We start from the raw sequence: 16209 nt of genomic DNA on the forward strand, positions 1-16209 counted from the left end.
TAATCCTCCTTACTCCATCAGTAGAGCACACATTTGGGCCACTGACAAGGCTTGTAAAACTGTACATCCATTTTCACTGTTAAGCATTGCCAGATGTACGATAATTACAGTATCTGTACGATTATCTGAACCCTTTTATTTAAAATATATAATGTGAAAAACATGGAAAATGTTTGTTTTGTATTTTTTTTTATTACAAGGTAAATTGTTTTGAAAGGGGCAGATTTCCATGGTTCTGCAGATATCTCACATCCCTAGGAAGTGAAACTCAACTGGGCACTCAACTTGGGCGTCTTTTTTATTAGCTCGGTCTGACGCCCCGCTCAGTGACATCAACAAGCGTCGCCGGCTCAGAACTGATAGGTGGAGGTGGCGTTGGTCCCGGCTAACTCGACACTATCAGAATGTTCAAGGCTTGCTAGAATTGCACCCAGACTCAAGCGCAGGAGTTATCAGGCCATGATCCCTTTAAGCATCCATAAAAGACAGATTACGAAGGTTAAAACATTAAGTTGAGGTGAAGGGAAAATAGTGGGGGATTTAGAAACCACATTGTGCAGGATGTTCTTCCAATTATTAATGCATAATCCTATTACAGTTTGTTTAGCCACACACTTACACAAACACATGAAGGGAAATAACTATTCTAATCAATACATTCTTAGCCCCAAGAAGTCATTTCCACAACAATATTAGATTCGGGTATGGTTAAGGATGCTCCAGTAAGAAATGCCCTTCACATTGTTAACTTTTGGCTTTCTATCATTTTCAGAAAACAAATATGGAGTGTGTATTCATCAAAAGTTGATGCCTGCAGTAATCCCAATCAGCCACTATCAGTTTGCACATAATGACGGAGAGCAAGCATCATCGATGCAAGAAAACTTAGGGATGATGGTTGGCATGTTGACATTGACAGGAACTTCTCTGATTATCCCAATTTATGTGTGTCTACGTGAAATTCAAAACCACAGAGATTGGAGAAATCTGAAGCTCACTCCAATTCCATAATACCTCAAGGAAAACATCAGTGTCGCCGTGACCTTCGCGATTTTGATTTTAAGAGACGCTGCTTGTTTTGTGGAGATCCATGTGAACCAGATAAGAAGAATCCGAATCGCTGCAACTGAGTAGTCTTCTGTAGAACTGCTTACTTTGACCATCATGAACTACTCAAAACAGCAATACTGGACAATTGTCAAGTGCACGGAGATCATCGAGCTGATGAAGTTTCAGTGAGAGTACAAGGAGCTATCAATAACCTGCACACAGCAGATGCTAGGTATCGCTATGACTGCAGAACCATATTTCCATCCATTGGGATCATACATTGTGCAGAGCATTTGTGCTGCCTAAGCGGTCTGTTGGGCTATTGGGCACAATCCTGGATGGGTCTCCACTCCGACGCAGGACGCTAGCAAGCTGGTACTCATTTTTGCCAACCTCAGAAGGATGACAGGCTGAGTCAACCCCACCTGGTATTAATTCAACAGCCGAGCAGGATTTGAACTCAGGACCCGAGGATCCCAAGCCCACCACTCGAGCCATTAAGCCAACACCAAGCATAAACCACATTTATGGGACCAAAATCGGTGCAGCTTGCAGGGTCAAGTGCTATTGAAGTTCAATAAAAGTTCCAGCGTATGACAAACTGGTTTCTGACATAGGTACTGAGCGATCACAGATAATAAAATTCATCAGACATTTACAAACGATACCAAAGTTATGGAAGCACCCTCATGTCAAGGCAAATGTAACCGACTGCATTGTCAACGCATTTCACAGATGATCTCGTTTTTACAACAACTGCCATTGCAAGTATACTTGTGCTTCATGACAAAACCAAAGATGTGTTCAATATGATTCCTCATGATGATGATCATGACTTGGGACAAGCTATGAAAAAAGTGTGGATACTAAGATGATGCCTCTCCATAAAGATGTATACCAGTGTCCAATGAACACTGATTTGTCAGAAGAATACACAAGTCAAGCCATGATTGATTTTCTCAGTAAGGTTTAAGAAACACAACTCAGCAACTTCCAATGATAACGATTTGCAACATTATCACAAGTCAGCTCAGCAAATTCCCCACTCCAATGTAAGTAAGAATCGGTGCTAAATTACAACTTCCAACCATAACTACTGCTGGGAAGGTAATGGCAAACCACCTAGTATGACCTTTGCCAAGAAACTGTTTTGGCAGCACCGACACTCTGTAATAGAGTCTGGTACAACACAACATAATCCATACAATGGGCAATTTCTGTCTGTTATGTCAATTGTCAACCAGGCTCTGTATCGATTTGAGACATGATTGCCCTGGATTTCCTGGTCAATTCCATAATCGTCGTTATCGAAACCCTAACAGCAACACATCCTTCAAAGTCAGACACACTATTTCCCATGCCTAAGTATAAACTCTTATCATGTCAATATTTATATACACATCTGATGCTCACATATGTGTCCACAAATTATGACTTGGTTTAGTTCACATTAACAAAAGCTTGTAAATTCTTTGAAAGGGAAGAAATATGCCAGTATATGTATTGTCCTCCAACAGGGACTATCATACCATAACTGTTTATAAACTGATTCGTATTCATGCACGAATTTTCTACTATCCTGATTCACTTTGGTCTCTGTGTGTGATTATTCTTTAACAAGAGCAAATCAGACACTGCAGTAACAAAGGGACGAGGTATTGTATAATAACTGTAGGTCTTGCTTGAGTGATTTATAATAAACAGAGGCTTTAGTAATAATTACGAGAAAGTTGCACGTTAGGGAAACATGCCATACTCCCAATGGGAAAAAATATTTATATTTAGTGGTTTGACGAATTATCATCAAACGAACTTGTGTTCGTGAAAGAGAGATGTATCGTTGGTGTATCAGCAGCTAATTGATATTTATAGATGGGCTTGCTCATATGCAGGGGATGCAGCGAGCATCGCAATGGGAATCCCACTCGCTGTCCACGACCCACGTCCCCAAGGTGAGAAATACCACCGTGAGTTCACTCGAGGTTCGGGCCTTCGGGCATGGGGCGAACGTCTTTCATTGTGAATCAGATCAGGCAGTGCGTAGTGTCGCCGCTGCCTGTCGCTCTGACATCCCTGTAGAAAGGCGTCCCTTTGTGCCGTGAGAGCATAAAGCTTGACAAGGAGGTGAGAAGGGCCTTGATTTGTGAATGAAAAGAAGGGAGAAGGCTGTGAAGTTTGAATTGTACTCATTAGGCCTGGAACCCCAAATGACCCCCGTTCCCCCTCCCCCCACAACACGGCTCATCCACCCAATGCTTTAAACAGCGTGGAGCGTCATGTCAGATGATGTATGGGATTTCCCCCAGGACCGAGTCCACGAGCAGTCATCCGCTGGTGCAACCCATGGTCTCCACTCAGCTAAAGGCGCATCTGCTGCCATCATATATTTCACATGAACGTGCTCAGATGGTCATATATATATATATATATATATATATATATATATATATATATATATATATATATATATATATATATATATATATATATATATATATATATATATATATATATATATATATATATATATATATATATATATATATATACACACACACACATATATATTTCCATTGATGGTACTCTAATGAGTATATATATATATATATATATATATATATATATATATATATATATATATATATATATATATATATATATATATACACATACACATATATTTCCATTGATGGTACTCTAATGAGCGTGTATATATATATATATATATATATATATATATATATATATATATATATATATATATATATATATATATATATATATATATATATATATATATATATATATATATATATACATACATACATACACATATATTTCCATTGATGGTACTCTAATGAGCGTATATATATATATATATATATATATATATATATATATATATATATTTGAAAATAGCAAAACAGACATTGTCAAAGCTTTTTTTGTCTTGCAGCTTTTCATCTTTTTCTGCTATTTTCAAATTTTGTTCTTCCAAACCTTTATTCATATATATATATATATATATATATATATATATATATATATATATATATATATATATATATATATATATATATATATATATATATATATACATACATACTAATAAATGTCAGTCAGATGTCAGTCAGTCAATATTTCTCCACCATAACTCCAAAGCCATGTAAGCTAACAGCCTGAAACTTTGTATGCCGACTAACGGAACTCCAAGGAAGTGGATGAGTGAAAATTGGGTGTTTGGGTTAATTAAAACACCCCTTTTGAAGATAAATAATGGCCTTATTGAATTATATCCCTTCTCAGGCGCATCCTCGGATGCCTCACTCTTGATGGGGTCTGAAGTTCTATCCACATTCATTTTTGAGCTCATTAAAAATGGTGAATCGCTTCACAAACACCACAAGGCTCGTAATGGAAGGAAATCGTTCACACACGGGATGCAAATGATGACTCATCTCAGCTCAAAAACTGCGATTGGTCGAAATGAAATCCTGCGATAATGGAATCGGAACACAATAGATTACCCGCGATTGGTAGAAACCCGTGATATTGGACAGTTGACTGTGTACTGTTATTCTTTTTTTGTTTTATGATCATTTTGATGCAGAATCATTTTGATGAGACAGTAGGAATCATAATTAACACTCCACCACATGTCTGCTTCCCTTCCTCTCTCCTCATGCTGCCTTCCCTTCCCCCAACCCTCCTCACTCTGCTTCCCACCTTGCTCCCCCTCCCTCCCTCTCTCTTTCCCCTTCCATCTCCTCACTCTCCCTCCTCTCTCTCCACCATTTATATCTCTCTCCCCCCACCCCCTCCCCCGGTGGCCAGCCGCTCTGTGTGTAAGTGTCATGGCGGCGTGTTGGTGCGTGTGTTAACTCTGTGTTGTCCCTTGTGCTCTCTTGTCTACCTTACCCAGCTGTGCAGTGTTTCTTCCCCCACCAATCCTCGTGCCCCCTTCCCCCCACCCCTCCTATTGTGCCCCCTTTTCCCGAGTTGAGAGGGAGAGAAGAGCATGTACAGCAGTATTCGGTACATTCGTTGTGCTTTGGGCGGTGGCTGTGCATTATTCGTTTATCGCATTTATTTATTTATTTATTTTGTATTCATTATACCTTTTCCTTTCATTTAAATTATTCTTGTTTTCTCGCGACCCGTCGAAGTTTGAACGGTGTTCGCAGATTTATTCTTCTACATCCGGCCATTGAAGAGTCATCGCGGGTGAAAGTTCGCGTACGCTTAGTTTGAAGCGCCAACCAGGAAACATGGCTTTGTTTGCATTCCTCCATTGGAGATCGACATGGAGAAGTTAATTGTCGGTGTAGGTGAGATTATCGGGATTGAGAGTGTTAAGGCGGTTTCTCGTATGAACAAAAAGATTGTTTTTTTTTTCGTTTCTCAAGTGCCTAGGGTTGCTCAAGTCGTGGAGCACGGACTTTTCTTTGATACCGATATTTATGTTCCTTTTTTCTCTCTGGATACTCCCGCAAAAAAAGTTGTGATTTCAAATTTACCACCTTTCGTGAAAGGTGATCAGATTGTATCCCAGTTAATATGGTACGGTTGTATCCCCATTAACAATGATTCTATTCCGTAGTCGGAATGATAATTTTAAACACATCATGTCGTTTCGTTGGATTGTTTTCTGATTTTACTGCCAGGTGTTTCAGGGTTCCAGGTAATGCTTTCCTTTAAAATCGAGGGACATACTTATCTGGGATATGTGAACACAGAAACCCTCGTGTGTTATCGTTGTGGTGAATTCGGCCATGTTAAAAGATCGTGCCCCAAAGACATGCCAAATAAAACTGGTAATGAAGCTCCTCATCCCAACAACTCCCCGTCCCAGATAATGCTCCCATGACAGAAGCAGAAGCTTCCCATGAAGCACCTGCCCCTGCTCCTATAAATAAAAGTACAAAAAGATCTCTTTCCCCTTCTCGAAACACCGCTGAGCCTGGATCGAAAATCCTCGCTGCTTCAGCGGCTCCATGCTACTTCATACAGGTGGTTGTGGGGACTTGCCCTGCAACACAGACCCCATGTTCTTCGGTTTCACCAGTTGATTCCTCGTCTGAACCACCTGGTACCTCGAAAATGTCTTATAACGACGCGAATGTTACCATCCCCTCTCCACCTCTTTCTTCCCTTCCTCCCCCTCCTTCCCCCCTTTGCTCTTCTCTCCTTCCCCCTCCCCTTGCCCCTACTGCATCATCTTCTTCTTTCTTCCCTGCTCCACCCCCTCCTCCTCATCCCCCTCCCCTCCCTGGTTTGCAACCTCCAACTATTACTACCAGTCCCCCCCTCCCCCCAGACTGGACTTACCCCCTCCATACTCTCTGAGTCATCTCAGCCTTGTAGTGCTCCTGTTAAAGATAGCGACATCGCCATCACTATCATTAATGGCACACCCAAGGATGTAACCACTGAAAGTGTTCCTCTTGCATCTTTAGTCCCCCCCTCCTGAATCAACCATGGAGATTGAGCAAATGGGCGAAGGCCCTGAGGAAATTGAGGACTATGATTCAGATGGTTGCTCCTCTCTGATGTCGAGTGCTTTTGGTGGGGAGCTCTCCCCAGATAGTAGTCTCGATGATACTTTAATCTCTATTTGCGATATCTTAGTTTTTTTTTACAAAAAAAAATACTCGAAAAAAGGGAGTATATCTAAATTATTTTTTCCCCAACTTGCGTGCCTTTGTCCATAAAGCACAAATAATTGTTAAGAACCTGGAAGTGACTACCATTTCCAGCGCTTCTTGTAAGAGACTGAAAAAATATATTATTAAAGCAAGGAAGCACTTGATTGCATAAAAACTTCTTGATTATGATTATAGCAAGTTTAAATATAAACGGAGGATGTAATCCTTTACGTAAAGTCCAAACGATGCAGATAATTAATAATGTAAAAGTAGATATTCTTCTTTTACAAGAAACTCGTGCGACTGCAAGTTGCATGGTCGACTGGAGGCTGACGTTGAAAGGCACTTGGTTTTTTAGTAACATGGCCTCCGTGAGTGCCGGTATTGCTTTTTATATCTCTGCACGTCTTCCATCTCCTCTCTTGTTTTAAAAGAAATTGTTCCTGTATATTTAGCTGTAATTGATTTTATATATAACTGCCAACGGATATCAATTGTCAATGTTTTTGCCCCAAGTGACAGTACAGTCAGTACAACTTTCTTGACTGAATCCTTCACTTTTCTTAATCATCTCCTGAACTTCACCCAACTAGTGCTAGGCCTTTGTCCACACTCTTCTTACAACATGATCTTGGTGATGTTTGGCGACTACAGCATGGGAACGTCCAACAATTTACTTGGTGTCATTGCTTGTTAAATAACATTTCGCTTGCGAGGCTTGATAAATTTTACATTAGTCTCTCCTTTTTAAATCGTGTAAGTTTTACTGACATCACTCCCTCTGGCTTTTCTGATCATTTTTTTAATTAAAATACGTCTTTCTTTTCCTCGTCCTCAAAGGAATACTTGTCATTGCTCTTTAAACACCTCTTTTAAATGATTCCTTTTTTAAATAATCTTTAAAAAAAATTTGGCTTCGAATTCTAGAATCACGGAACGATTTTACCAATCTTTGTCAATGGTGGGATTATATAAAAGCACAAATCCGAGTCTTCTGTCAGCAATATAGGAATAACTTCACTAATGATAAGCAAGCTAGGATAAGTATTTTAAAGAAAGAATTCCTCTTTTTACAAGATAGCACGATTAATATTGATAAGGATGTATGGTGCCGGCGGCTTTATGAGAAACAAGCCCTATTGAATTGTTTAATTAGAAAATTTGCTCTCGGAGTGCTAACCAGACTTAGAGTGAAAGGTCTGTCGACTTCAGAAACTTGCTGTAAAGACTTTTTTAACTTTGAAAAAAACTACAAAGTCTAATCATTCACTGTTAAACTTACGTTCAAGTGATGGACAAATTATCGAAGACAATGCTCAGTTGAAGTGTTTTATTCGGGATTTTTTACAAGAATGTTTTTACCACAAAGAAAAGTAATGAACGAGCAATGTCTGATTTTACCCAAAATCTTCAACAATTGGAAGAATCGCAACAGCACTCTTTAGAACAAGATTTTACTGTAGATGAACTTTTAATAGCTCTTAATGACCTTCATGATCATAAAGCACCTGTCTTTGATGGTTTACCTGTTGAATTTTGTAAAACATTTTGGGATTTGCTTGGACCAACACTTTTAGATGTTTTTAAGTTTAGCTTACAAGATGGTTTTTTTCCCTTTAAGTTGTCGCCGTGCAGTCGTGTGCCTTATCCTGAAGAAAGGAGATCTCCAGACCTTGCAGAATTGGAGGCCTATTTCTCTGCTCTGTGCGGATTACAAATTTTTTCCAAGGCCCTTTTGTAAATCGTGTAAAGCCTTTTCTAAGCTTTTTAATTCATTTTGATCAATCTTTTTGTATTCCAAACTGGTCTATTCATGATAATATGTTTTTTATTCAGGACTTGTGGGATGTCTGTGCTCTTCAAAATCAGAATGCTGGCTTGTTTATATAATACTTGACCAAGAGAAAGCTTTCGATTTTGTTAGCCATGAATATGTATTTTACACCTTAAAACAGTTTAGTTTTGGGGCAACTTTTATATCCCATGTCTCATTGTTGTATAATCATGTTTTTAGCATCATTAAAGTTAATAATAGCCTGTGTGCACCATTGATGGTTGGAAGAGGAGTCCGTCGAGGGTGTCCGTTATCAGGCATTCTCTACTCCCTCTGTATTGAACCCCTCCTAATTCGCCTTCGTGCTCATCTACCAGGCTTTCCTGTGATGCTAACTGAAAGGCCAATTGTTATCTCAGCATATGCTGATGATGTGTGTGTCATGGTGTGTAATGGTGATGATGTCACCATGTTATTAAATGACTTGGAAAAGTTCTCTTTGGCTTGCACAGCTACAGTAAATTGGAGCAAATGTAAACCTCTGTGGATTGGCCCTTACCCCAACTGTTGGTTTGCCTCATCTTCCCAGAAACTTGCAGTGGGAGAAGGAAGGCATCTGCTATCTAGGTGTGTGCATTGGCTCCCAAGCTTTTATGGCTCAGAACTGGTTAAATACAGTTAACAAAATTTATAATAGACGAGAGAAGTGGAGAGGAATATTAATTACCTTGTCGTACAGAGGTCATGCCCTCATGATCAATAACCTGTTGGCTTCCTTGTGGCACAAAATGATTTGCCTGCACCCTCCTGAAGCAATGCTGCTGACAATCCAGAAACATCTGCTTGATTTTTCTGGGGTGAAAAACATTAGGTCAAGCCTGAAGTCCTTTACCTTCCATTGGCAGATGGTGGTCATGATCTTGTTGACATTCTCAGCAGACTGATGGCCTTTTGAGTCGCCACTGTCCACTGCTTTCTTTTTTCTGCATCACTGCCATAGTGCCCCACTGCTAACCATTTGCTGAAAATGGCTGGCGTGCTCCACTTCAATCAGGAACTTTTTCTCATGGACTTGCAACATGTGGACATCTCTCCATTGCCTTGTTTTACCAAGACCTGTTGCAAGCCTGGCAGCCTCTTGTAGTGCACTGAGATATGGCTCACAACAACATCAACAACTTTCTCGATGAGCCTATCTTCTACAATGCACTTTTTCCAAACATTCCTCAATCATGTGCTTACATACAATGCTTCATAAACTCCTGTATATGTCTCATATGAGATCTGCGGAACGAGAACAAAACATGGCACTCAGTCGGGCATATTACGACTCCCGTTGGAATGCACTCTTTGAGAACTGTTTCCCAGCTCGTCCAGGAGGTTCTGCATACCTCTAGAAGTTTGGGACTCCATTTAGATACCATCAATGCTGTCCCTGCAATCCATGCCCCCTTCTTTCCGCAGTTGCGTATAACATCACTGGCATTAACAGAAACTGTGATCTTGTGTTCCTCTCCACTTCCTAGTGTTGCTAAAAAGTGTCTGTACTACCTTTGTGTTACCATACGGCATCCTAATGTGTGCAAAGATAGTTTTGGATCCTGATGGAAGAGGATGTTGCCTCCGGGGTCCCCCCTGTGCCCACAATGGGCTGCCATGTATATCCCACCGATATAAAGGTATACAAAAGTCAAAGTCTCTCTCACCCCTCTTCCCACCCCCCTCCCCCACCTTAGTACTCCTGTCAGTGAAGCAAAACGATTCTGCATAGAATAACAGTGAAGACGGAAACAAAACAAGAGGGCAAGTCCTCTCATGGATAGGCCCTCGCTGCTCCTATGGTTGGCAGTGAGGGTCCCAGAAGCAGTGAGAGAAAGAGAGTGGCATTTCTATATGTGGGAGAATTATGTACTCAGCTGCTGGGTCACCCAGATATCTCAGGTGGCAAAGCACTGGTATGGTTCAACAGAGGACCTGGATTTGATACCCAGTCTGTGTGCATAGCTTTCCCACATATACGTATGTCTGTTTGCCTGTTCATATTTTTACGGATCTGGAAACCATATGCGTTCAACATACAGATGTTCCAAAAGTCAGTTATGTCATTAAGTATGTGTGTAGTCAGATCCCCTTCCTTTTGTCTAGTGGGAGAATCAAAGGCGTGCGTTGTGAATTCTTTTAGTTAAGTTATTACATCTAACAATCCATCTAACAACCATCCCATCTGCATGACCCCTCGGCCAATCATGATCCACCACCAACCAGCTGCCTTCTTACACCCTGACGTGCTAAGGCAAGATCTCGCGGTTCTGGTTTCTCAGCTCCCACAAATGTTGTAACTCTTTGCAACATTGATATTGTTGCTCGTCAAGTATGAACTCACGTGGAAGAGTGGCTGGGGTTTCCCGGCAGGGGCCAAGGCCCTGCCCTGGAAGGGTGGGCCATCGGACTGTCCAATCAAAGGTGGACAAGCGAGGTGTGTTTCACCAAGGGCCCTTCCCCGTTGAGGGAGGTTAAAAAAAATCCCTGAGCACTCTCTGAGAGCAGAGTTTCGGTGGGTTTTTGCTGTTATGAAGGCTGTTACGAAGGGATGATAACAGTGGTTGTTACGAGGGCTGTCACGAGGGTTGAGCAGTAGGTCGTCGAGGCGGCGAACGTGTCTCTGCTGGCCCTCCACAAAGAAGGAAAGAGCGAGCACGACCCCCCTCCATGGACCCCGGCCATTCACCACCCGAGCTCCGCCATGAACCTCGAGTCCCACATGTGTGACTGGGGACCAAACCAGCGACCATTGTCAGGTGCCACAGCATGGAGTACCCCCTTTCTCCGACTGCCAGGTACCCATCCGAACTCTGAACCCCAGCTTGTCTCTCTCCTCGGTTGTGAGGGTCCAATAAAGAACTCTGGGTTTATTTTCATTTGTGTGTGTGTCTGCCTGTGGGCCCCTCTTTAAGTAGAACTGAATAAGTGTTTTTGGATCATTGTAAATATTCCTTGCTTTCATATTCGCGTTAAGTCTTGCCTTTGTCTTTTACTGTCAATAAAACTTCTAAGAAATATTCCCAGTCCATTTCTGTCCCTTCTTGCATTGGTCCAGCATGGTTCGGATCTGAGCTTAGCCGGGTTTTTATCCCCGATAATCCGTTAATTCCAGCCGGCACGGCTTTGACAGTTTCTGCTCGGCTGCACCCAAACCGGAGTTGGTAATCGGTAGTTGGAACTCTACTGCAGTCGGTAGAGTGACCCGGTTCGATCAAGATGTGCCGAGGGTGTGGTTTCCCCGGTAGTCGAAATCGCGTAGTCAATTAGGTAAATTGGTTATAGACAAATAGACCCTACGCTACACGGTTGAAATATTGGCGACCATGGTCGGTTCAGGGACCAGCCATGTCACGGAATTATCCGGAGTGACGGCCTACAATTCTGGCGAGTCTGGTGGAGACCACGTAGCTTTCCCCACCGAGTGGTCATTCTCGCCACCGACCCCCGGCCCGCAACAATATACATATATGTATGTATGTGTGTGTGTGTGTGTGTGTGTGTGTGTGTGTGTGTGTGTGTGTGTGTGTGTGTGTGTGTGTGTGTGTATCAACTGTACCTCCTGGCTGAAATGGTGAGCATCAGCCATGGATTATGTCTCACATGGCAAGACTGCATAATCTGAAAAGAACAACAGCCTGTCTGTCACCCAGACGATTGTTCCTGTGAACGCAAACTAATCAGCCAGAAGGCACATTGTGTGATCGGGTGGATAAATCAAAATGTGTGGCGCATGACAAGCGCTCCCCTGATCTCCAATGGACGTAATGTCCTGCATAAGTGCACACCAAAGTGTAATTTCCAACCCGGAGGCTTCATCCTGTCTACTCATATCAAAGTAACAGATTTTATGGACCAATTAGTCATCCTGTTTGCCAAAAATTGCTGTATTGGTCATTTTGAAATCACATTGTGGACTCAAAACAGCCTCTGAGACCATGGCCACAAAGCCCATGTTACTTCCCTCACAAAGTTGTATCTATACCCTGAGTTCGGAGTTTGTGGCTTTAAAGGAGTGGCCGGGCATAATGAACAGCATGTTGTATTTTTACCATGTTGTATGTGGCCGGGAAAATCCTTTTTATCACTTTGCTGATGACTCCACCCTCTGCCTTACCATCTGCCATCCCTCAGAACGGCAATCAGCAGCCTCTTCACTCTCTGCAGATCCGGGCAAAATCACAAACTGGTCCAACACGTGGAAAATGTCTTTCAATCCGGACAAATCTCACACTCTCACTATGTCTCTCCAAAAGTACCATCTGGGAACCCCCCCCCCCCCCCATATACTTTCTCAACAATCCTCTTGAAGAAGTCCTTTCATTCAAGCTTCTGGTTCTCACTGTCTGCCATGATCTTTCCTGGGAAAGCCACATTTCCAAGCTGACCTCCAAAGCCAATCACCGAATGGGCATCCTCTGTCGTTCAAAGTCCTTCCTAGGCACACCTGTGCTCCTGACCACATACAAAGCTTTCATCCACAGCCTGATGGAGTACTGCTCTCCCCTGTAGGCTTGTGCTCCTGCCTCTCACCTTTCTCGGTTTCACGCTGTGGAAAACTAGGATTTTAGGATCATTGCTATCTCCCGCGATGAAGCTAAGTCTTTGGGTCTTTCACTCTCTCACACAGGCAGTTTGATGGTCTTTCTGTCTTTTGCCATCTCCTCTCTGGCCTTGTCCCCCTGCTCTGTCTGAGATATGTCCCACCTTTATTTCTACAGGGCGCTCAAGGTCCGCCAGCAACCCCCTTCTGGTAAAACTACCAAAATCAAGAATCACTGCTCACCTTCACTCATTCATTCCTCTTTTTCCCCACCTTTGGAACAAACTCCCACACTCTCTTCAATCCCACTCTTCCCTCCAGGTCTTCAAAGCAGCTGTTCACCACCATCTCTTATCTTCCCCCATCCCAAACCTCGATCTTCTCTACCCCTGCTAATCCACCCTCAAATCCCTGCTTTCCTTCCTGGAAGTCCCTATCGTGTAAGGACCTGAAAGTCCCTGTAATGTCCATCCTGCTTACCCTGTGGACCCTGCCCCATCCCTCTCCCTTCCACAGACTCCTCATATCTCTGTTCCACATTGTTTTTTCCTTCCCTCTCCCACCTCTCTTGTCTCCTGCTCCCCTTGTGTACGTTCTGTGTGTTAGCTCTCATTGGAGCCTCAACAGTGTATAATAAAACAAAAAAACCCAGAAACATTCAAACTGATTTGGATGGATGGTGTACATTCCCCCTTTCGGCATCACATGACTTTACTCCAGGATGACCCTCAACTGGGTCACTGTAACTTCGCTGTTTCCATTTGTTGGCACTCCAGGTATGGTGCAGTATTTTGGAACATCTGGGTAGAGTAGGGTGTGAGCAAGGTTGTCTTTCTGGTAGAATGCGAAAAAAGCTATAAATTTTGTCTGTTTTGGAGCAATAGCCTGTTCTATGGCAGTTTCCCCCATGAAACATACCCTCTAAGGTGTTCAAGATTAACATCCAAGTGAACAACATTTGGATACCTCTTATGAATGTGAAATTTGAAAAGTCTCCATATGGCTTCATTGGTACAAATGTTTCATGCTATTTCAGATGCCTGGTGTTGACTTAATAGTTAGGTTGGGGGGGGGGGGCTTGGATCCTAGAGTCCTGAGTTCAAATCCTGCATGGTCGTTGAATTAATACCAGGTCGGGTGTCAAAATGAGAACCAGCTTGCTGGGATGATTGAGCCATTGGAGTATCCTGTGTTAGAGTGGCGACCCGTCCAGGATTGCGCTCAATAGCTCAGGAGGCTGCTTTGGCAGCACCTGCACTGAGTACGGTCCCACTGGATGGATGGAATTTCATCATTCCTTTTAATGTTGGTGCCAAATACTGTCATGTCAGATCCTTTATGTACATACTTGCAAATGTGTTTGATTGATTTGACCGAGTTGCAAAACTCAACAATAATGTGAGCTTTGAAGATCTTTCTTAACAATGGGCAGTATAGTCTTGGCTGTGTATGCCATTTTGGGGAAGAATTGTGCACTTTCGAGTACAAATATGCCCTTTTACGCACAACTATTTTGAACTTTGCTCTTTCATGTAAGATCAGGAAACACCTTGTCTGGCCCATGTAAGCATGTGAAATTGATCAGTAACCATGGCAACCATTTTTTTTTTATCTTTAAAACAAATAAAAACAACCATTAATGAAAATCTTATTTTATTAGATAAGGAGTAATTTTTGAGCCTACAAATGAAATCGTTTATGGGCAGAATCCTTCAATTCCAGTATTTATTTGGTATATAGACTGTTGCTGAGGAGTCGAAGGTATAAATTGGTGAGAATATTGGATATTTGCTTGTTTTAAACACTAAATAAAACATAAAACTGTCAAAATTTACATGTGAAGTTACTTTTGTGTCATATTACTAATAATCTAACTGAGCATTCAAGACAGTTTCATTTTCAATTGTCTTCATTGTTGGAGAAATCACCTTTTCAGGAACACAATTTGGTGCATATGAACTTTACTGAGACCACTTGCAATTTCCTGTAACAGAGCACCTTGCGGTGACATCAAATCTATTCTCGACAACCTTTGGTGCCTCTGGACGAGTCATCCACATTGGTCTCCAGGTCTGATTGTTTTTTCACAGAATGATATATCAAGAGTTGTGAGAAAAATTAAGTGCTTTTTTTTATTTTTTGGGGTTTTGTACAATTTTTGTGGAATTTGTTGTATGATATTCAGTCAATCAATGATCATGTTTACAAACTGCATGAGACAAGCAGGTACTGCCTCTTTCTCACATGCTTCTGGAAATGTTCCATTGAACTGAAAGTTCCTGCCAAAAATATCTCCTCGATCAATTTGGGCTGCTCTCAAAAGATTAACTGCATCACTGTCCTCATTGGCTTTACATGCTTGAGATAGAGTTTCTCCAACATCATCTTCAAATACAACATATGCAGATCTTGCTTAACAATGGGCAGTATATCTTTTCATTTGGTTTCAGAACAAAGCCCTGTTACAGCAATCAGCAGCCTGTTTTTCAATCATGTTGAACGAACATTTCTGTTTTGATCGAACTGGCAAAGCCTCTTGTTATAAAGCTCTGCAAGGTTTGCGAGTTTAAATATCGTAAAATCATCATCCCCCCTCAATTCTTCTATGTATGATACTAACAGGGTACCCATCACTGATGGATTTGTCCACGTCTCACCTCAAATGAGCAACGTCTCACCTCAAATGAGCGTGTATTGGTAGAAACAGGAATTCAGTGTAATTATTCAGTGTGCAGATATCGCAGTAGGTGGAGCTGGTAACCTTTGCAACCTCGTTCCATTCCACCAGCAAAGATTTCCAATTCATGCTTGTTGTATCTCTGAAATACTGATTGGGAGTGAGAGTTATATTATGAAAGCTTGGCTGGGAAACAAATTTCAGCAAGTTTCGGGCCTACCACCTGATGGAAGATCACCAAAGTTCTTTCCATGTCAACTGACCACCAACAGGCACTGATTCCTCTCCACATTGCTTTTTCAGTCCCCGACCTGCCCCCCCCCACCCCCTCTCTTTATACTCCCCAAAGCTTTGCTTTCGGCAATTTCCATTCATTATTTCTCACAGCATTGCATTCTGCTTTCCCATTTGATGATCCATAGATCAGTAGTTTCAGTTTTACTGTTCAGTAACAGGTTCACTTTGGGATATCAGTTTCGAT

The 16209-nt window shown here is 41.9% G+C and overlaps 1 pseudogene; it reads left to right on the top strand.

Annotated features, from left to right (window-relative positions):
- LOC147021696 (uncharacterized) overlaps positions 1 to 16209 on the top strand; it is a 52329-nt pseudogene that overhangs the window by 23253 nt on the left and 12867 nt on the right.

This window comes from Eptatretus burgeri, chromosome 8 (genome assembly GCF_056783735.1).
Source record: "Eptatretus burgeri isolate ZD-2024b chromosome 8, Ebu_testis_v1, whole genome shotgun sequence".
NCBI lineage: Eukaryota > Metazoa > Chordata > Myxini > Myxiniformes > Myxinidae > Eptatretus > Eptatretus burgeri.